A 22,981-nucleotide genomic window follows, 5' to 3' on the forward strand; every position below is an offset into this window, starting at 1 on the left:
ACTCAAACTCTGAACTATACACTGAATGAAAGAATGGTCTGTTCCTATTTCGATAGGTCAACCCTCATTTTTATAAGTGCACAGCTTCAGGAAGGCACACATGCAGTCATGAAGGGAGAAAGCGGAGTTCTCAACTATTGAAGCCAGTGGGCTAACTTCTGCATTCACCGACATGAAACATGCTGAAGTCTGTTTGCCTTGCAGTTCTGTGCTGGATGTGCCAAGAGGGCTCTATTTTAGAGAAGGAAAACTAACAATAGATTCCCACCAACTAAAAGGGGATTTCTTTTCCTGGGAAGGAAAAAATAAATGGAAAAAAAGATCTTTATCTGGTGATTCGTACTGAAATGAGAATAGTCAGAGCTCATCATCATATCATTTTTAATAGTAACGTCTCATAGAGAAACATAAAAGAAACTTATTGAAGACAAAAATAGTTTATACAAACTTTTTGCTAAGCATATAAAGTTGAATGCATAACATTCCTTCCTCCTCCAGTCTACCTTCTCCATTCCTGTTTCATTTCCTTTTTTTGTATTTTTTCCTTGTCCTTACCCAAAATCTACTCAAGGCCATTTTGGAAGATGCAAGGATGATAGATATGGGTATAATAAATAAATATATCCTTTTATGTATATTTATAAATATATTTTTACGTTTTCAAAGCAAAATATAAATTAAACATACAAGTGTTTCTAGGAGTTCATTCCATACCTCTACAATAGTAAAAGAACTTGCTTAACTGAAAACCTCTAAAGCTTTAAAAATTCTTTGAAAGCCAGTTGAAATTTGAGGGGCTTTGGCACTTAGTTTTAAGAATACCAAAGTGCATTTCCATTTCCTGCAGGGTTAGCTGGCCATGAACAACTGCAATTCAGTTTCATAAGCTTTCCTTGATGCTTGCTAGGACCATAAATTCCACCTTCACATACAATTTGCAGTTTAAAGGTATGAATTATCTTACTAAAGAGGCTTTTTGCTATGAGCTTTCTATTCCAAGGTGAATCCCAGTTAAACGCCCCCTCCTGCCCCAATATTCTTGAATTTGAATTGTGGTGCACATTACCAAGGATTACTCCATATTTTCAGGCAATATTGCCATCCTCCTATATGTGCTCAGTCTAAAATATTCAATGAAAAGTGTATATGCAAAGCTAGCTTTACTATTTAATCACTAAAGTTACCTTTGGGAAGCTGAGTATTGATACACAATGCAGAAATATCAGTGATCAGTCCCTGAAACACATTTAAACCAGAAGTAGGAGCAGTTAGATTTATGTACCATGATGTCTGAATTTGCAAAGGTTTTCTGGTAATCTGAAGAGTTGTACTGAGTTACTCTCAGCAACTATTTTACTTTATTTTGTAGCTTTGTAATATAGTAAAAGAGGCCTGGGTGAGGAGTTAGGAACTTAGGGATTGCTAAAAGGATTTTATATATAATATTTTTGAAATCTAACAAAAAATATAAACAGTTAATAATGTCATGACCATGAATATAATGAATGACTCTTTGTTCTGAATTGCTCTACTCCAGTATAAAATGTTTATAATTAGGTTGATCTGCACAGAAATTCAAAGTAAATTATGTGTACATGCAGAAGAGAGCTGACTTTCCATAATGGCTCTGTAGTTTAAAATCATCAAAAAAGTGAGTATTGCAAAATGTACCACTCCATAAATACTACAGTTCATCAATTAAGCAATACACTAAGCATGGAATGATGATAATTTTCCTGTGTATGTCAACCAGGAAACACACAAGCTGGTTGTTAAGTTGCTTCATCATAAGAATAATGATTGTGTGAGTGCTTGGCTAGGTCATTCTCTCTCCCAGCTTAAACATTAATGGGAAAATAATGGAATTATGGAGCTGGCTCTTTTCTTGAAAGCCAGATGTCAATGTCTTAGGATATCTGTGCTATTAAAAACCTCAAATACCCAATTTGTAACTTTAGATGACCAAGTCACTGAAGGTTAGAACTAAGTGGAATTTTAGACATCTTGTAGTTCATTACTTTCATTTTAATGATATGAACACTGAGGACCAGATAGACAGAGGAACTTGTTCAACATCACAAATCTAGCAATAACAAACGTATAGAAAGGACTTTGCCCTCATCTATTGGTTCCTAGTCCAGAGCTTTCCTTTCTGCCATGTCACTTGGAAAATAAACACCATTTTCCAAAACCAAACACAGGAGTAACAAGCATAAAATGTGAACCTTTCAATTAGGATTCAAAACTATAGAATAAACCTTTGAAGTTTCCAATCTAGTAGCAATTTAAAAAGTGAAATCTTACTAGAAATGCCTAAAGTATGCTCTTTTTCCTCCCGTGCTATGGGGAAAAAAGACTTGCTACTCATGTAGTAAGCTTAATATTAAGAGAACTCCATAGTTTATTTTCTACTCAGAGTAACCTTGTATTACTCTCACTCATTTGAAATATCCTTAAAGCCAAAGGATTATACATGAGGTACAAAATAGAAAGACAGAACTTTATAGTAAAATTTTCTCTAAACCAGAGTTGCTGACTTCGTTTGACTTTTCTTTTATCAATTTTAATACATTCATTTTCCTATTACAAAATCTGCATATGCTGGAACTATTGCTTATGTGTATATGATATATACACAAAACTGAGTCTTATAAACACCCTTGAAATAATTCAGACACACAAAAAATTGCTTTTTAGTCAAGTGACACCTCAAGGGGCCACAGACTCAGTGCTGCCACAGTTCCACACAATGTTGGTTGTTCATGTATTATTCACTTTTTGGAAACTGCCTTTTGAGCAATGAGTTTACACAATTAAATTTGATTTAATTATAGCCACACCCTGTGTTTCACCAAAAGTCTTATCACTTTTGTCACCCATATTTTTGTTTAATCTCAACTCCTGATTATTTCTTCCTATTAAAGAAATAAAATTTATCTTAAAAGGGCAATGATCTGTCACCAATGAAGATCACTTGGAAATAATATTAATCAGGCTCTATAAAATATTTCAAAAAAGGCCAGGTGCACCTGTAATCCCAGCACTTTGGGAGGCCGAGGCGGGCAGATCACAAGATCAAGCGATCAAGACCATCCTGGCCAACATGGTGAAACCTCATCTCTACTAAAAATACAAAATTTAGCTGGGTGTGCTGGTGCACACCTGTAGTCCCAGCTACTTGGGAGGCTGAGGCAGGAGAATTGTTTGAACCCGGGAGGCGGAGGTTGCAGTGAGCCGAGATCGCACCACTGCACTCCAGCCTGGTGACCTAGTGAGAGTCTCAAAAAAAAGAAGAAGAAAATAAATAAAGTTTTTTTTTAGATTTTTAAAATTGATACACAGTAATTGTACATATTTATGGAGTACGTGTGATGTTTTGATATGTGCATACAATGTGCAATGATCAAATTAGGGTAAAGATATCCATCAGCTCAAACATTTATCATTTTTTCTCTTATTTCAAAGAAAATTTGATTAACTATGGGCAAGAACATTGGAAAAAGCACATGAACATTGGAAAAAGCAAAAAGATTGGAAAAAGCCTTCCAATCTTTACTACAGGAAGACTACTTTCATCAGTATGGACACGTCTGGCACACTTCTTATACATCAGTCTTTTTGACTTGAATAATCTACAACATATAACTTATGTTTCCACAGGTGTATTTCTAAACATTTCTTATAGGGTGGTTTGACACCAAAGGTGAAAGAAGTCCTGCTACATGTCCTAGACTATTACTTCTCTTATTTCTTGTGCAAAGAGGGCAGAAATATTCAAGCTGTGCATTAGTCTGTTCTTGCACTGCTATAAAGAAATGCCTGAGACTGGGTAATTTATAAAGAAAAGAGGTTTAATTGGCTCACAGTTTCACAGGCTTCACTACAGGAAGCTTAGGGCTTCTGCTTCTGGGGAAGTTCAGGTTCACTCCAGGAAACATAGCAGCTGCTGCTTCTGGAAATCCTCAGGGAGCTTTTTTACTCATGGCAGAAGGCAAAGTGGGAGTAGGCATCTCACATGGCAGAAGCAGGACCGAGAGAGAGAGGCAGAGAGGTGCCACACACTTTTAAATGACTAGATCTCACGAGAACTTCCTCACTATCACCAAAGGTGAAATCCACCCCCATGATCCAATTACCTCCCACCAGGCCCACCTCCAACACTGGGGGGTTACCATTCAACATGAGATTAGGGTGGGGACACAGATCCAAACCATATCAAGTTGTAATAATTTTCATTTGCTCCATGCAACCACAATGCTAGCAAGTATCAATTTATTAATGCTGACATATGAACATTCAAACATATATGACTATCATGTACTCTGTGTGTGTGTGTGTGTGTGTGTGTGTGTGTGTGTGAGAGAGAGAGAGAGAGAACAGGGGGTGGACAGTAGTTATCTCTGTTTAATTATCCTCGATAAAAATGTTTCTTCAACCTGCTTCAAGGCAATCATCCCAGCTAACCTGCTCTGAAGCCCTTTGGGGGCATTTGAAGAGGAGAGAAGTCCCTTTGTTTCCCCTTTCAACACTGGGCTAGAGTCTCCTTACCTCTCTCAGACACTCTGACTCAGTACAGGCTGCAGACACTGTAACCCCCTTGATGAGTAAGCTGTCCTTTCCACCTGGAGCTGGGGCTGCTATCTGAACAGGAGAAGAAAAGCTGTGAGTATTACATGAAAAAGAATAGTCCCTTCTTTTCTTAGAACTACACCCCCCCCCCCAAAAAAAAGGAAAATGAAAAGGGACCCAGGGAAGGGGACCCATATGCCAAGCTGGTGACAATAGAGTGTAAGAGAGGTTATCCAGAGTGGCATCCTGGAGCCATTCTGGATGGGTTTGAATTCTGGCTCTGAGCTTATTTTACAAACTTAGACAAAATCCATAAATCCCCTGTGCCTCAGTTTTCTCATCTATAAAATGAGAATCATAGTGCCTATACTATAGTTCTCATGTCATAGGGTTATTAAAACAGTGCCCAGGACATGGTGAACACTCAGTCATTACCAATGACTATCATCTACTGAGAGGCTATTGTGTTTCCCAGTGCCCAGTTAATGTAGCACCCACTTCCCTGGGAATTCTCCGGTGAACTTCTACTTTCCAAACCAAAATCAACTCTCAACTAGCTATTTAATGATGGTGTTCTCTTTCTTTGGTTAACACAATCATTCTTTAATAGTACATGTACATAATTTTCATTTTTTATAATGGTTAATTTTACATTCTTAGATATACATGCAAATTCCTTAAACATAAAGAAAATGAAAACTCGACAATGATAAAAACAAATTTACAGCCCTCACTCATTCTCACTACACCTGCATTCTATTCGTTTTTTAGTGTCAGCCAAGATAACTCATGTCTTAAGAGAAAAGACAGGACAGAAACCAGAAGTCATAACAACCCATTATGCCCAACTGCTAAGCCTAGTTATTGAGCTAAATATATACATGCTCTTTGGTATGGCAATAGGGAGGATTGTATACCCTCCCCAGAGTTATGACAGCAGTTATGAAATGCTGATGACTTTGCTGGAGATTGAGTGGGACCAGCGCTAGATACTTCTGGAGCAGTCATGGAAGAAGTGGAGGGCCTACTTAAGGAGTGTGACTTGGGTTAAGATGTTTCATTCTTCTAAAGTGAAAGGGTAGTGTTATTTTTTTGTTTGTTTGTTTGTTTCCAACCTTCTTTCTGGCTTTCTTCAAGTAGTCTCAGCTCAGCAGCCTAAGTCTAATTCTGGATACTGAAATTTGCACCACAAACCACCACAGGGACAACAGGAATTAATGCCCAGGAACGAATGCTAAATCGCATCAATCTCCAAATTATCTACTCTACTGGAAAGCCCACTTAAAACTAGACTTTTAAAGTAAGTAGCATTTTGGAAGGAACCCACAATCCCTTTTTGCATCACCAGGAAAACAGCTTGCCTGTAATCCCCTAATAAAGAAAAAGTCTCGTAGATTAATCTCCCTTAGGCAAGCACTATTACTGGTGTTTTAACTCCATAAGCAAGTCAACTGCAACAAATAAACTAAAAGAATGATAATAAGAATATTATAATTACCACATGCTTTTGCCTTATCAATGTCTTTCTTTCATGAAGTACTTTAAAACTGCTTTAATATATATAAGATCTTTACCTGCTCATCCTTACCCCTACTTTCCAGCAACTCTGATAAGAAATTACTCTCAATAACTCTGAGAAATGTCCAGTGGGATTATTTTGAATGACATAATTGCAGCTACTGAGAAAGAGACTCAGTGTAATTGAAACTAAATTAGGATTAAATTGTTTTGAGGAGATTGATAATTGTACCTTGGGCTTTAAAATAACTAAACTTACGCCACTAACCTCACCCAGTCCGAGGGCGGATGCATTCCCATACATCTGCTGGAGTGTTTTGATGTATCTTGGAGTATGGCCAATCAGTGTTTTTCCTCCCACATTAGCATACACCTATATTTATCTAAGATAGTTTATTATCTGCACATGACAACACTTACGAGTGCTGCAAAGTTCTATGGAGAAAATTAACCAGTAGGCCATTGTTGAAAGTCCTCCTTCCTCCCCCTGAGAAGCAAATAATTTGGTATGGCTTTCTCATACAGACTGCTTTAACCCTTCATTGCCTTCTTTTAAAGCAGTCCAAACTAAACTGCTAGTGCTTACCAATAGCCATATTCCCCCCTTCTTCCTAGGCACAAACCGGAATATATTTTTCAGCCTCCCTTATGGTTGGGTGGTACCTGTGGCTGAGATCTTACCAACAGTGTGGGCAAACGTGATGCGTACCATATCCAGTCCTCGGCCATAAAAACCTTGCACCTGTGAAACTAGTTCTCTTTCCCTAGCTGAATGGAGAGGACTGAGGATTTAGAGTATGTGGTGAAGCCATTAGATGGAAGACCCTGGGTTCCTGAATGACTGTGTGGAACAGACTCTATCATTTCACCTTGTCATTCACCATTGAACTATGATATGAGCAAAAAATAAATCTTTGTTGTGTTAAGACACGGAGGTTTGGGCTTTTATCTGTTGTAGTCATTAGCATTATTTATTTTATCAAATATAGTAACTTTCTCACTTGCTTCTGTCTCTCCATTTCTACAGTTATCTTATATTTTCTTCCTTTCATTTTTTTCTGCAAAGAATTATTGCATGTCCAATACATGTGCCAGAAACAGAGCAAAATGCACTGTAACTATGTTCAAAGTAGCCCAAATGAACAACCATATACCTAACAATTTCAAAAGCACAATAATTTAGGTCTACTAATTCTTTTGAAGAGAGATCAGCAAACTACAATCCGACCTGTTTTTTGTAAATTAAGTGTTTATGGGAACATAGCCAGGCAAATTCATTTACGTCTTATATATGGCAGCGTTCACACTACACTGGCTCACAAAGCCTAAATTATTTACTATCTGGCCCTTTACAGAAAAAGTTTGTTGACTCCTGTCTAAAAGGTCTCGGAAAGGATTCTCAAAGGAGATGATACATGAGGTAGGTTTTGGTGGAGTTCACTGTGGTAGAAAAAGAAGAAGGTGACATGCTGGAGAGGGAGAATAATAGCCAAGCAAAAATCATGTGATGTTAAAGGTTACTCAAGCAGTACCGAGAAAACACAGAGGAGACAGTGATTCTCTCTGTCTCAGATCACCAAGCATTACTGGGAATGAGCAACTGGAAGAACCAGACAGAGATGTTTTGAAACGAGCAAACTTGTTGACCTCAGACCTTTAATTATGTCTGGGTGCCAAATTTTAATGAATAATAGTCTATTAACACTAAATAGCATCAAGTTCAACTATAGATACATGTACAGTACAAACTCATCCATCATTTCATAGCACAGAGCAATAAGATTTCCTGGTGAATCAGGAGATGCATCAGCAGGTGCCGCTCTGAGATGGACTTCACTCATCAATTCTCTGAAAATCCGTTGAAAAACTAAAAGAGTAAGCTGTATCTTACAAAAAAAGAAAGAAAGAAAGAAAGAAACAAAGAAACAAAGAAAGAAAGAAACAAAGAAAGAAAGAAACAAAGAAAGAAAAGGAGAGAAAGGAAGGAGAAAGAAGAAAAAGAAAAGAAAGAAAGAAAGAAAGAAAGAGAGAGAGAGAGAGAGAAAGATAGATCCCAAGAGCAAAGGTGGAAAATGTATGTGCTTATATACTCCTTGTCTTTGTCTTCTTGGGCTGCCATAACAAAATATTAAAATATTATAGACTGGGTGGCTTAAACAACAGACATTGATTTTCTCACAGTCCTGGAGGCTGGAAGCCTGAGATTAGGGTTCCAGCACGAAAGGTTTCTGGTGAGGGCTCTCATTTTGGCTTGTAGATGGCCGCCTTTTCATTATATCCTCACCTGACAGGGAGAAAGAGAGCTCTGGTGTCTCTTTCTCTTCTTATGCAGGAACTAATCCCGTCATGAGGCCCACCCTTATGATCTTGTCTAAACTAATCATCTCCTAAAGGCCCCACCAACAAATACGATCGCACTGGACGCTAGAGATTTAACCTATACATTTAGGAGACAAACAATTCAGTCCAAAGTGCTCCTCAAAGCATAAATACAAACTTTCAGTAAACATAAAAACATTTATTCATTCAATGTATTTTTTGAGTATCTCTTATGCGACAGGCACTCCTCTAAATTTGGGGGTGCAACAGTGGAAAAAACACACAAGTTTCCTTCTCTCCCTTGGCTTACTTCTTAGTGATAGGAGACAGAAAATTAACAGATAAATTATGGAGCAGGATACTATCAAATTTTGATCAATGGCATGAAGAAAGAGACCAGGCTTCTTTAGAATAGAAACTCAGGGAAAACCTCAGGAAGTGACATATGCAGTCATGCTAGAATCATAACAAGGATCTGGCTATGCAAAGATTTTGGGATGGAGTGTTCTAGGCAGAGGGAAGAGCACAGGTAAAATTTTCAAAGCAGGAAAGAGTTTGGCCCATTTGAGCACTGAAATAAGGCCCATGTGGCTGCAACTTTGAAAAGTCAGGGAAGAGTGGAGGATGAGGAGGCTGAAGAAGTAGTGAAGGAAAAATCCTTTCACAGAAGGACTTGTGGACATCATGTTGATGCTCAGCCTCACTAATTATAAAAAGAAATGTTGAAAGGAAGAATCTTTTTAAACTATCAAACTTACCTTAAAAAGATTTTTTAATTGGGTGTGATTAGAGGAAAACATATCTGTTCCAGCACTGGTTAAGGTGAATATTGGTACAAATCTTCCAGAAGGTATGTTGATCATGTATTTATCAAGGCTTTGAAATGCCTGCAACCTTGACCCAGCAATTTCTGTTCTAAGAAATTATTCTGAGAAAATCATAAGTGACTTTCTTCATTTGATGATGTTCTTTGTAATGTTACCTATTGTAGATTTTGCAATAATATTTTTAAAAATACAAAATAAATTTCCTGTAGAGTAGACTCTTGTCATCATTTTGAAGGCTTGCAACCTACTGAAAGTTTCATATGAATCAAAAAAAAGTAGCCAAAGTTGAAGATGTAACACTGTTATAGACATTGTTTGTGACACTCCAAAATTCTTATGTTGAAATCCTAATCCTCACTATGATGGTATTAGGAGGTGGAGTGTTTGGTAGGTAATTAGGTCATTAGAGGAGAACCCTCATGAGTGGGATTAGTATCCCAATAATAAAAATAGACTCAGCAGAACTCCTTTACCCCTTCTGCCATGGGAGAAAACAGCAAAAAGACAGCCAACTATGATCCAAAAATTGGACCCTCATCAGACACTGAATCTGCTGGCACCTTGATTGTGGATGTCCCAGCCTCTAGAACTGTGAGAAACAAATTTCTGTTGTTTATAAGCCACCCAGTTTATGATATCCTGTTATAGCAGCCTGAACAAACCATGACAAAGATTATAACATAATGTTTTCCATTGAGATTTGACAATAGGTATCAAACAGTAATAAATTTCTGCTTTTGAGTAAGAGATATAAAGATACAAAAGATATTTACATCTATGGTACCAGTAAGAAAAGCCTGCATAAAATAAAAATTATATGTTTCTGTGAGAATAGCAAGGAGTGGCAGATGCAAGTAAGCCTTGATGAACTGAATTGCAAAGCCAGGCAATCAATCCCTTTTTAAATGAGGAAAGAGTACATAAGTTCTCATTCCTGCAGGTGAGCCCCTAGTCTCTATCTAGATGGATGGAGAAACCAGCTTCTTGCAGTTCAGGAGATTTTCAGTGAAGGAGGTGATATGGTTTGGCTCTGTGTCCCCACCCAAATCTCATCTTGAATTTTACCTCCCATAATCCCCACATGTCATGGGAGGAACCCAGTAGGACGTAATTGAATCGTGGAGGCCGGTTTTTCTCATGCTCTTTTCATGATAGTAAATAAGTCTCATAAGATCTGAGGGTTTATAAAAGGCAGTTCCCCTCCACACGCCCTCTTTGCCTGCCACCATGTGAGACATGACTTTGCTCCTCATTTACCTTCCACCATAATTGTGAAGCCTCTCTATCCATGTGGAACTGTGAGTCAATCAAACCTCTTCCCTTTATAAATCACCCGGTGTTGGGTATGTCTTTATTAGCAACATAAGAACAGACTAATACAGGAGGAGAAATCAACCAGCCCTTATTCAACAGTGAATGCTGGCAGGGAAGACTAGAGTCTGATAGAGTCCCAGATGAAAAGCAAATTGCTCAGCCCAACAGTACTCTCCTCTTCCCCAACCTCCAAATTATAGTGAGAAGGAGATAGTAGAGGACAGGCTGGAAAAAGAACATAATCACATCATCTCTCACATTCTCATGATGCTTGGATTCCAAGTATATGTCAGATTGAATTCTGAGGTGAAGCTACAGCCCAGCCTCCTTCCAGTTTAAATATTGACATGGTTAAAAAGTCTTCAAAGGAGGTTGGGAGTGTGGTTAATCACAGGTGAATTCAATTTAATTAAAGCTATGATTCAGTACCAGCTCAACCCCCTTCTAGGAGAGAGCTAAACAATTAGTTCCTTCAGCAGAAGTTACACTCTCTGGATAATAAACAAAACAAAAAATAATGTACTTCAGTCTCTGTTGTTCTTTTATATACAATATCCAGAATACCATTAAATAAGTATAAGACATGCAAAGAAACAGGAAAATGTGATCTTATATTTAAAAGAAACTATAGTCACTAGAATCAAACCAACAGATGACCCAACTGTTGGAATTAGCAGAGAAAGATGTTAAAAAATTTTTTATAAATATCTTTTTAAAATATACAGGAAAAGTAGATGCAATGAATGAATAAGTAGAGTTTTCTTAGGGGGAAAAAAATAGAAACACTAAAAAAGAGCCAAATGGAAAATTATAGGACTACAGGAATAAAATATCTAATACATTATTTATTAAAGAAACTTAAGAACAGTAGGTTAGCCATAAATATGTACTGTTCAGATCTCCTACTCTGGGGAGAAAAATTGACTGATAGCTCAGCTATTATTTCTATGGATCTACTGTAGCATTCACACCAAGACAAGCCTCAATAGGCTAATCCAGCCAGTAGCTAAGAATGATAGAGCCATTAATGCAAGCCCACTCCTGTGAGCTGTTGGATGTCTCCAGTGGGTGACTTTGATTAAGAAATTCCCATCAGTCTGGCAAAACTGTTTTTAGATCTTTGCAGCATTCCTAGACCTTATCAACACAATCCTCCTTCCTTTCCCTTCTCTCCTATAGGTATGAAATTTAATCATGGCCTGAAGGCTCTCTCTATTTTCTTCTGTTTCCTCATCTTTTATCCTTCACAGACATTTCCCAAATATATCTTTTGGAAGTCTAACCCCATCTTTGCATCTGATTCTCAGTGGATCCAAACTAATAGGAGAAGATTTTACACTTCAGAAGGCAGTAAAAATGAACTTGAAAATAGATTAGTAGAGACTTTATAGCCTGAATCTCAGAGATGAAGATGATTGAAAGGAAAAAAGGGGCCAGGTGCAGTGACTCACTCCCATAATCCCAACACATTTGTAGGCCAAGGTAGGAGGATCACTTGAGGCCAGGAGTTCAAGACCTGCATGGGCAACATAGCAAGACCACATTTCTACCAAAGAAAAAAAAAAGTTTGAAAATTAGCCAGGCTTGGTGGTGCACACCTGTAGTCATAGCTACTCAAGAGGCTGAGGCACGAGGATCGCTTGAATCCTGGAGTTTAGGGCTGCAGTGGGCTATAAACATGCCACTGCACTCCAGCCTGGGCAACAGAGCAAGACCCTGCCTGGAAGGAAGGAAGGAAAGAAGGAAGGAAGGAGGGAGGGAGGGAGGACCAATGTCCCGAGGGATCAAATTAACTAGTCTAGTGCATTTGAAGTGTCAGAAGGAAAGGAGAAAGAGAAATGTTTGAAGAGGTAATGGCTGAGCACCTTTCAATATGATTAGAAATAGCCACCCCAGGATGAAAAAACCTCAATAAAAATCAAGCAGAATGAACACAAGCCAAACAACAATGAAGCACATTATGGTCAAACTGCTGAAAACCCAGTATAAAGATAAAATCTTAGGTTCAACGAGAGAAGAGGCGATGTTACATAGAGGGAACAACGATGGGGAGGTTCACTGACTTTTCATCTAAAGCAAAGTAAGCCAGACTGCAATGGAGCAGCAGCTTTGACGTGCTGAAGAAGGGAAATTGTCATTCTGGAGTTTTATAACCAGAAAAGCTGCCCTTTATTTGTGGGGATGAGACAGAGATGTTCTCCGATTATCAAGGCTGAGATAGTTTATTGCCAGAAGACCCATACTACAGAGGATGTTAAATGGGGACTTTAGATTGTGTAAAGATGGTGGAAGATAAAGGATCAGATCTAGAAGAAACACTGATGAGCACCAGAGATCGTAAATGTGAATGTTTTCTTTTTTCTCAACTTGTTTGGTGCAAGTGAACTGCTAAAAGCAAAAGTGATGACAAAATTTGGTAGAAACAGGAAAATGTATGCAGAAGTAAAATGTATGCAGATCATGGCACCCAAGGCCAGAGAAGATGGTTGGAGGCATATTGTTGTAGGATTGTTGCCTTTTTTGTGAGGTAGTGTTATGTTATTTCAGACTAGACAGTGGAGGGGTGGAATGTATATTATGATCCTACAGCAACCACTAGGGAAATAAAACAAAGGGTTAGGACAAAAAACACAAAAATAATAAACTGTAATAACTATAAGCTTTTTTTTTACCATGACCCTCAAGAAATATTTTATTTAGTTAGTTAGTTATTGTTTGATTGATTGATTGGAGACAGAGTCTTGCTCTGTCACCCAGGCTGGACTTAGGTGATGTGATCATAGATCACTGTAGCCTTGGACTCCAGGGCTCAAGCAATCCTCCTGCCACAACCTCTCCTAGTAGCTGGCACTGGAGGCATAAGCCATCGTGCTTGCTCAGCTGATTTTTAATTGTTCTGTAGGGACAGGGGTCTCATTACACTGCCCAGGCTGGTCTTGAACTCCTGGCCTCAAGCAACTCTCCCGCCTTGGCCTCTCAAAATGTTGGCATTATACACATGACCCATTATGCCCAGCCAGAAATATTTTACATTGCTTCCAAGTACACAAGTGTTCCACAACTCTCTCATACAAACAAACATATCATACAGAATACATTATCCCAAGCAATATTTATGATTACTAAGTGCAATGAATATTTTCTATTCTATTTCAGTTTTTAACATCAATTATGACCTATTGGATCAATTTTTACTACCAAACTCCTGCACTGGATCACAACTTGCAATTGGAAAAACACTTTTGTGTAGCCTCTGCTATGTCAGGTCATTTACTTCTTAATTTCTTTAAATTTTTATCTTGTCACTTGATTTTCACCAAGAAAAATCTCATGCATAAGATAAGCTATCCCCATTTTAGAAATGAGTAAACAGACTTGGAGAATTTAACTAACATTCTTAAGACCACAGGCTAGTAAGTATAAAAGGGAGGATTTCAGTGTAGATATAAATATAAGAAATCCAACTGCAGAGCTCTTAAGAACTCTACCACACTGACTCCACCTTGATCACTAAATTTGGGCATCTGGGTATCATGAATGGTTGCACGCACTCATACACATTTTTCTTGGGATAAAAGACTAGTTTTCATCTGTAACCTGAAAAAAGCAACTGAAGAACAACAATACTACACTGTTCTGCCCTAGTTTACTGCCCTAGTTTGTTTTTTCATACCATACAACCAAGATCCGTTCGCATTATTTGAGCAGACACTTTTAAAAGCTCCAGTCACTTAACTATGATAGAACTCTAACCTGCAAAGCTTCACATCTTATACTTTCCTTTGTATATGCTATTGGTGAGTGGGTGGCAACGGAAATCTACAAACATATAAAAGAGAAACTTTAATCTACTGAGGCTATTTTTCAGCTCTAAGATTCTGTAAACCTATAATTGTAATCAAGGGCCCAGCCACCTGTTATTCTATAATGAAGCCACAAGATAGGCAGTTGTCTAAATTGCTCAGAAAGATATACAAAGACAGGAATTCCTTTGTTTCTTTGTTAGTCTTCCCTGGAGTTTTGCAAGACCTAAAGTTAATTAGAGTCTCTTAGTGCAATTTAACCATATCCCTCTTAGTTTATTGTCTATCATAGAGATAGAATAATTTAGCTTTCCTTAGGATAATCTTTTTTCACATACATATATACTTAAAGGTAACTATTTATTCATGATTTAGCTTTTTCCTGTCTAGACTAAATAAATATAATCTCCTTAATTTTCCCCCACTGGTTTGATTTTCTTCATAATTATTTTTGTAGTGCTCCTTAGGAAACCCTCTTTAATTTCTATATGTGCGTTTTAAAGGGTGGATTCCCATATTGATCACATTACTCTACTAAGGGCCTGACCAGTACCAAGAATGCCTGGATGATCTGCAGCTCTTTGCTGGCTGCGCTTTCTAACAGAAAGCTGAGTTCAGGTTGAGCATCCCTAATCTGAAAATTCGAAATCCGAAATGCTCCAAAATCTGAAGCTCTTTGAGGGTCAACATGATGCCACAAGTAGAAAATTCCACATCTAACCTCATGTCAAAACTTTGTTTTGTGCATAATATTATCAAAAAATATTGTATGAAATTACCTTCAGGTTATGTGTATAAGGTGTGTAATAAATTTCATGTTCAGACTTGGATCCCATGCCCAAGATATCTCATTATGCATATGCAAATATTCCCAAAACCTGAAAAAATATCCAGTGTCTGAAACACTTCTGGTCCCAAGCATTTTGGATAAGGGATATTGATCTGTATTATGTTAACATTTCCGAAGGCATTATTGCCAGTTTTCTGGACTGTCAACAGCTAAGATTGAATCTCACTCAACACAAACTGCCATGAGCCAGCTGAACTAATACCCTATATTCTCTTTTTAAAGGTGTCTGCTCATATGCTTTTAAGACATTTAGATTTCTTCTTTTATTACTGAATTCTCTTCCTTGTGGTTTGAGGTTTTTATTTTAATATTTCTCTATTGTGACATTATTATTTGTATTGATTTTAAGAGTTCCCTTTATAATAAGGATTTTAACTCTTTGATGGTTATGTATTTTTTTAAGTTTGTATGAAATCAAATATATTGCCAATTTTTTCTTTGCTTTTTCTTCCATTGTTTTTTTTACAAAGTCCTGATTTCAAGCCCAAGATCAATGAATAATTATCTAATTTGTTTTAACTTTTTCAGGATTTCACACTTATTTGCAATCAACATTTTAATCACATAGCATTAACTTTGGTATTTATCTTAGTGTGCAATATGGTAAAAAAAAAATCTCACATATTTGTGTGTGAAAGAGAATTTGCCAGATTTTCCAGTTCACCCCTTTTCCATTGGCTTGTGCACTTTCTTTATCATATTTGAAATTCTTACATAAAGATATATGCTTCAGGGTTACCTGTTGATCAATCGAAGTATAAATATAGTTTATATATATGTGGCTCTTAAGAAATAAACCCTCCAGGCGAAACATAGGCAAAGACTTCACAAAAACAGAAAGAAAATCCCCAACAAATGTGAAAAGATTCAATTTCATAAGAAATCAAAAAATTATGTATAACTTTTTCTATTAAATCAGCAAAAGTTTTTTCAAAATTATTACAATGTTAGTGTTGTTGAGATTGTTTAAAATTGTACAACTTCAAACACTGCTGTTGGTGTTCTTTTTACTAAGGTTTTCTTCTGATAATTTTTAAACCAGTAGAAAATCTAAAAATATAGTAAAATGAACACCCACATATCCCTCACCTATTCTGTGTCAACTTCCCTGGGCCAAGTGGAGCCCAGAATAAACATTATTTCTGAGTTTGTCCACGAGCAGGCTTCCAGATGAGACTGATATTTGAGTCAGTGACCTCAGTAAAGAAGACTTGCCCCTGTCCTAGTGGCGGTGGGCCTCATCCAATCAGTTGAGGACCTTTGCCTTTCTACTGAATAAAACAAAGAGTGAAGGAGGATTTCATTCTTTTTGCTTCCTACCTGCCTGCTTGATTTGCACACTGATCTTCTGCCCTTGGGCTTATATTGACACCATCAGCTCTTCTGGTTCTCAAGCCTTCAGGCTTGGATTGGAATTACACCATGGGCTTCCCTGGGTCTCCAGGTTGTAGATGGCAGATTATGAGACCTCTCAGCCCCCATAATTGCATGAGCCAATTCCTCATAATAAACATAAATGTATATAAATATAAATATAAACAAATATAAATACACACGCATATATATCTGTGTGTATATATATACGTACATATATATGTGTGTGTATGTATTATACACACACCCACACACACACATATATACACGTATTCTATTGGTTCTATTTCTCTGACAAATCCTAATATGTCTGTGCTGTAAATATTTGTCATATTTGCTTTCTCTTTCTCTCTGTCTCTTTTCTTTCTCTTTCTCTCTCTTACTCCATGTGTGCATGTGTGTGTGTATCTGTGGGTTTATGTATATACAAATATGTGTGTTTATATGTGTAATATATATAACATTTTTGTTGTACCACCTGAAAGTTAGTTGCAGACATCACAATACTTCACCTTCAAAGATTTTAACCTGCAATGGTTGGTGTTCTAAACACGGACCATATCTTTTAAAACAATTTGGAAACATGCATCACAACCTTGAAGATGTAAAACTGGCATAATAATTTCACTTGTAAGCATTTGTTTAAAATATATTTTATTTTCATTTCTCAATTTTGAGCCTACTTCTCATGATATCCAGTATAACATTAGTTTCTTATTTATGATTCGATAGAAAAGTACTCACATAATTATAAAGGAGACATATAAAATTAATTTTAGCTTTTGACACTAAGGAAATACATGTATGTGATAGCTTTTTCTCCAGAAATTTGTTCTTTCATTTATTTATGTATCCCACTAATATGTACTGAGCACTGTACTATAGCGAAATAAATAAGATGTGGACTAACTCTCCAGAGGTTGTCATCATGAATGGCTTTTTAGGCCACATCTAGAAATTTAGCCTTTTCTTAGACAAGGAAAAGGATTGAAGGATTTTAGATATAGATCTAACTTGATTTGCATTTTGGAAAGATCATTATAAATACAACTTATAAGATAGATTGAACGGGAAAAAGATTTGTTAAGAAAAGTAATTGGGAGGCTGCTGTAGTAATACAGGTGCTTGGATTGAGAACAGAGATAAGCAGATAGATTTAAGAGAAATAAACAAGAGATAAATAATAGGAGATGAAGATTTGTGGAACATCTGATTAAATGAAAAGGAGGACTGAAGAGTCCCCACCAGGTTTCTGGATGTGGGCTGCTGGGTTGGTGGTCGTGCCATCCCTGGCTAGGGAAATAGAAACACATAGTTTAGGGAGGAAGGGCAGTCCACTCAGGAGTTCAGTTTGGCATATGTGAGATGTTCATAGGCAGGAGATTGTGTGAGTTTTGATATGGACCTGGAAGACATCAGTGTATATTCACAAGTTAATGTCATAGGAGTAAACAAAATCATCTAAGAACAGTGTGGAAGGTAAGAAGAAAATTGAGGCTGGATCTCTAAAAAACAGTTATATTCAAAATTTAGACAAATGAGGATGATGAACAGGAGCAGTCAGAGAAGTAAGAGGGTACACAGAAAAAATCAGTGATAGAGAAGCCAGAGGAGGATATGGTTTTAAGAAGGCAGAGTCACAATGGTGCCCCACACTTCACAGAGGTCGAGAAGATAAGAGCTGGAACAGTCATTTGACTTTAGCCATGAGGAACTCAATGGAGACTTTTTGTCTAGAGCAAGTTTCTCAACCTTGGCACCATTGACACATAAGGCTGAATAACTTTATGATGGGGGGCTGTCGTGTGTATGATGGAATGATTAGCAAAATCCTTAGCCTCTACACATTAGATGACAGGACCAACCCCATTTCCCCTGTCCATCTCCCATTTGTGCCAACCTAAATTGTCTCCAGACATTGCCAAATGTCCCTTAGGATGAAAATCACCCCAAGTTGAGAACCACCAGCCAGAGTAATTTCAGTAGAAAGATTAAAAATAAAGCCAGACTGCAGCAGGTGCCATCATGGCAGACACAAGTCAAGTCCTCCTTGGTTCTGGTCTCACCATCCTGTCCCAGCTGCTCACGCGGGATATAAGCCTCTTCCTCCAAAAATAGGATGCAATATTTTTGGATGGCAACTATTTCAGCTTCCTGGTCTCTTTTGTTACACTCAACACATTGCCAGTATCAATGAGAGGTATGGGTTTTTCACATGCTTAACTCCAAGACTGTGTTCGGGAGGCCTGCAAACTGTGGCCCATGGAAAAGTTTTACAGCATTCCCAGGAGTGTGATGTGGACCTGGAAATGTACGTAAGGAAGTTTCATCTTCCTTTGAGTTATCAAGGAGACAGCTTGAGAGATGATGGCTCATTCTGCTGCTATCCTCATCACATATCCCTTCCATGTGATCACTCTGAGACCTGTGGTACAATTCATTGGCAGAGGACCTAAGTACTGTGGACTTTGCGACTTCATAACCATCTATCAGAAAGAGGGCATCCTAGGGTTTTTCCCAGGACTGGTTCCTCACCTCCTAGGTGACATCATTTCTTTGCGGCTGTGTAGCTCACTGGCCTACCTCATCAATACCTATGCACTGGACAGCAGGGTTTCTACCATGAATGAAATAGAGTTATTCTCAAGCTGTCACAAGATTTTTGCTGGCATGTTGACCTGTCCCTTTGTGCTTGTCTCTAATCTTATGGCTGTCAACAACTGTGGTTTTGCTGGTGGATGCCCTCCTTACTCCCCAATGTATACTGCATGGATAGATTGTTGATGCATGCTACAAAAGCAGGGAAATATAAGCCCAGGAAATAGCTTGTTTTTCCAGAAGGTCCTCTTAAGGAAGACTTATTCGTGTGATTTGAAGATATGGGGCAGAGACAGTGACATTTCTATAGTCCTAGATGCACAAAATTATGGCAGAAAATGTTGATTTCCATACAGTGTGATGCACTTTTATAACAATCATTTAATCTTGGGGAAAAAAACAGACTGCAAAGGGTTATGAGTGAGCAGGTAGTGCAAGGTGAAGTCAGCAACTTAGCTGGAAAAATAAAGAGAGACAGAGAGAGAGAGACAGAGAGAGAGAGAGATAGTAACTAGAAGAGAATGTATGATTAATGGAGGATTTGGGTTTTTTTTGTTTTTGTTTTTTAAGATGAAAGAGGCTAGAACGCTTAAATGATGACAAGAAGATCCAACAAAGAACCTATATTTGAAAGTGGCTAACAGATGGAGCAAAGTCTCTAGGGAAACAGGAGAGAATGGGGTGCAGAGAATCTCCTGAACAGGTTTTCCTTAGGGATAGCTTTATAATGTTGGGAGGGACTCAGGACTTTCAAAGAATTTCCCTCTGTTTGCCTTTATTGTTTCTGTGAAATAGGGAACAATCTGGAGAGTGAGAAGAAAGTAGAAAGGCAAAGGCCCTATGACAGTGAAAGTTTTTAAGTGGCCCTGATTGGAGCCCAGATAATTCTTTTCAGGAGGCATCGACAACGCAGTTGAAGTTGGAGATCATGAATGGTCAGTGATAAAAATGCTCTTAACGCCATTTTTCCCCCCAGCAGTTTTCAGTAGCCCAGGAACAGATATGCAGGAGATTAAAAGATTGATCAAGACATTGGTTTTTTCCAGGTGAGTGCAATGGGCAGTCAATGTAGCAGGAGAGTTAAGGATTTGGGAAAGTTGGATCTTTTTTTTTTCCTTGTTTTTTTTTTTTTCTTTTTTTTTTTTTTTGAGACAGAATCTCACTCTGTTGCCCAGGCTGGAGTGCAGTGGCACAATCATAGCTTACTGCAGCCTTGACCTCCCAGACTCAAGCGATCCTCCTACCTCAGCTTCCCAAGTAACTGGTACGACAACCATGTACCACCAAGAAAAGCTGAATCTTTAGGAAATGGATTGCTCTAAATGCTCATCTGGAAGAACAAACCTGCAATATGACCTCATATCACATATAAAATGTATATAATATATTATATTACATGTATTATATTATTATTCCACAGTTTAAAGACTTAAACAATAAGACAAAAAAATAGAAAATGTATACAATAATTTATATAATCTAGAGAAGAAAGGTCTTCCTAAAAGTAAAACACGATGCCCAGAAATCATACATAAAAAGAGTTATATTTAACTACGTGCATTTTGAAAAAATTTTCAAAGCAAATAAATGACACCATTAAACAAAGTTAAAAGGTAAAACACAGGCTGCAGTGCATATGATAAAGAGCTCCCACAAATCAATAAGCAAAGTGCTAACATCCCAGTGGAAAATGGGCAAATATATAAACAATGTTATCACAAAGGGAAATTCAAAGGATAATAAATATATGAAAATATACACAACCTAACAAGTAGCTACAGAAATGCCAATTAAAATATATTGATGAGATTCCATTTTTTGCCTATCAAATTGGCAAAAATTAAAGGATATGTTCAATTTCAGTGAGAAGGTGAGGTATTGGAAATTGCTATTCTCTTTTGGGAAATCAATAGCAACATATACTAAAGGGTAAAACACATATGAGGAAACATGGCCAATATCATATTTGAGAGAAACAAAAGCACTAACATTTATGTGTGTAGGTGTAAGTATAAGTGTGTATGTATACACTTATAAATGCATATAAATACAAGAATCTTTATTGTAGCATTCTTAAAGAAATCACAAAAATAGGCTGATTGTCCAAAAATGGGAAATAATTGAATTAGCTACAAGACATTTATACAACAGAATATTATTACGATCACCCAACGGGTTCACCTTGCCCACTGCCTAGACAGAGCCAATTTATCAAGACAGAAAAATTGCAATAGAGAAAGCATTTAATCAATGGAGAGCCACTGTACAGGAGACCAGAGTTTTATTGTTACTCAAATCAGTCTCCCTGAAAATTCGGGGATCAGAGTTTTTAAGGATAGTTTGGAGAGTGGGGTGCCGGGGGTGGGAATACTGATTAGTTGGGTCGGAGATGAAATCGTAGGGAGTCAAAGCTGTCCTCTTGCACTGAATCAGTTTCTGGGTGGGAGCCACTCGTAGCGATCTGGGCGGTGCCAGCTGATCCATCAAGTGCAGGGTCTGCGAAATATCTCAAGCACAGATTTTCAGTTTTACAATAGTGATGTTATCCCAAGGAGCCATTTGGAGGAGTTGAGAATCTTGCAGCCTCCAGCTGCATAACTCCTAAACCATAATTTCTCATCTTGTGGTTAATTCATTAGTCCTGCAAAGGCAGTCTAGTCCCCAGGGAGGAAGGAGGTTTGTTTTGGCAAAGGGTTGTTATTATCTTTGTCTCAAAGTTGAACTATAAACTAAGTTCCTCCCAAAGTTAGGTCAGCCTATGCCCAAGAATGAACAAGGACAACTTGGAGGTTACAAGCAAGATGGGGACGGTTAAGTCAAATTTCTTTTACCATCATAATTTTCTCAGTTACAGTTTTTGCAAAGGCAGTTTCATTATGCTACTATAAATATAATTGGTAGGCTCTATATTAGTTGACCTGGAGAGACATCCAGATGAAATACTAAGTGAAAGAAAACAAGTTTCAAATGTATGTAAGTTGGGTGATTTCATCAACACGCATACATGGAGCATGCATTTATGTTTCTTTGTATGAGCATGAAGAAAAATAGACATAGGACCATAGGTCATACCATGGCTGCTGGGACTGTATATTGCCATCTTCTTTCAGGAAATTTGTTTTTGAAAGGAGTAAAAATAGGTTGGATGGGATAAGAGAAGATTGTCAACTTTTTCTCTATAAATTTTAGGTTGGATTCAAAGCATGTGTCACGTTAATAACTTCTAAAAATTGAACTAAAAAATACAAGACTAAAGCATGAAATGATAATTCACAAACTGTCAAGAAAGCAGAAGATATTGGCGATGATCCATTCTCATTTTTCTATAGAAGTATAATATATAGAAACATTGTTAAAATGAAAGCACATATCACATCTCACTACTTAACAAAAGAATTACTTTCATGTCAGAAGTCTCAATTTGCGCCTGAGTAGTTTTTGCCACCATAGGATTCAGACATGTCTGGACACGTGTAGAGGCTAAGGGTTCAGGCCCACTGGGGGTTGATTTGCATGAGGGAAGACTAAGGAGACTCCTAAGAAAATCTCATCTTAAACTAGTTAGAGTTGGACATATGTTTTTGGTCAAACAGTATTGAAAGGGGTGGCATGATTTTAAGCACAGCATAAAGACAAAAGGTAAACATCCTTACTATTTAATGTTTTCCCACCCAATCCCTATGTCTGAGTTCTAGGACCAGGTACAGTTGTATTAATTGAATTGATAGACTCCACACAGAAACATCTCTGAGATGCTGAGGAGGCAAGAAAGCAATTCGGGGACCTGTGTAAAGTGTGGCACTAAAGAG

General features: G+C 37.6%; 1 pseudogene; it reads left to right on the forward strand.

Moving 5' to 3' along the window:
- Window positions 1-18,599: 18,599 nt before the first annotated feature.
- LOC101139265 (mitochondrial carrier homolog 2-like) lies at window positions 18,600-19,517 on the forward strand (annotated as a pseudogene).
- Window positions 19,518-22,981: the final 3,464 nt, after the last annotated feature.

The sequence above is a fragment of the Gorilla gorilla genome, chromosome 10 (assembly GCF_029281585.2).
Source record: "Gorilla gorilla gorilla isolate KB3781 chromosome 10, NHGRI_mGorGor1-v2.1_pri, whole genome shotgun sequence".
Lineage (NCBI taxonomy): Eukaryota > Metazoa > Chordata > Mammalia > Primates > Hominidae > Gorilla > Gorilla gorilla.